Source organism: Mizuhopecten yessoensis, unplaced genomic scaffold (genome assembly GCF_002113885.1).
Source record: "Mizuhopecten yessoensis strain PY_sf001 unplaced genomic scaffold, ASM211388v2 scaffold10423, whole genome shotgun sequence".
Lineage (NCBI taxonomy): Eukaryota > Metazoa > Mollusca > Bivalvia > Pectinida > Pectinidae > Mizuhopecten > Mizuhopecten yessoensis.
In genome coordinates this window covers 422,119-422,904 of record NW_018408539.1, presented here as the reverse complement: position 1 = coordinate 422,904, position 786 = coordinate 422,119, and positions in this window count along the sequence as shown.

The following is a 786-nucleotide window of genomic DNA, read 5'->3' as shown; positions in this document are numbered from 1 at the left end:
TATACAAAATGCATAAATAATTAAATGGGATATATATTTATTAAGGAACACAAATACATAACATATTCGGTGTTTTCATTTAGTGATGCATGTATGTAATCAGTTGATGGAGCATCACTTATTAGATAAGCTAGCTTTTTATTTTGTAGAGGCGTCTGAGCTTGTTGTCACATGTTATGATCAAAGAACGATAACTCATACAAATTAGATTGCATAGCTTTTCTGTTGTAAGTATTATCATTGTACTAGTAGTATGAGGCATGCGTGTTCTTCAATAAAAGTGATACTAAAGAGATACATATTTTAAAATAATCGTCCTCTTTTCTCTGGAATATCATCCCTCGGCGTTGACATATCAGTCAAGTTTGTCATGGAACATAAAACTTCCATCTAAATAATAACCCATACAATAGTTTATGAATGCAGTTTATCGTTTAAATAAAATATAGAAGGCTACAGAAATAAATGCCGTAGTTCGTAATATGTGTTGTGTGTACCGCCCCATCATGCTGCTCACTTTCTGGTTTATGACACGTACGTGTGATAACTTAGGTATGTAATGTACATAATGAAAAAAATATAAGTGATATACAGGAAAACATAGCCACGTTGTACATGTACCTGAACCGTATAACGTAGTTTTTCCGATCCGGGGCTCTTACGTAACGTGTCAAGGTGTGGAAATCTAGGTGAAGGGGTGCTGTAGACTAAGACAAATTCAAATAACAAATACATCACGTCCAGTGCAGTGGCGGATCCAGAGGGGTTTTTTGGACTTCAGGAACC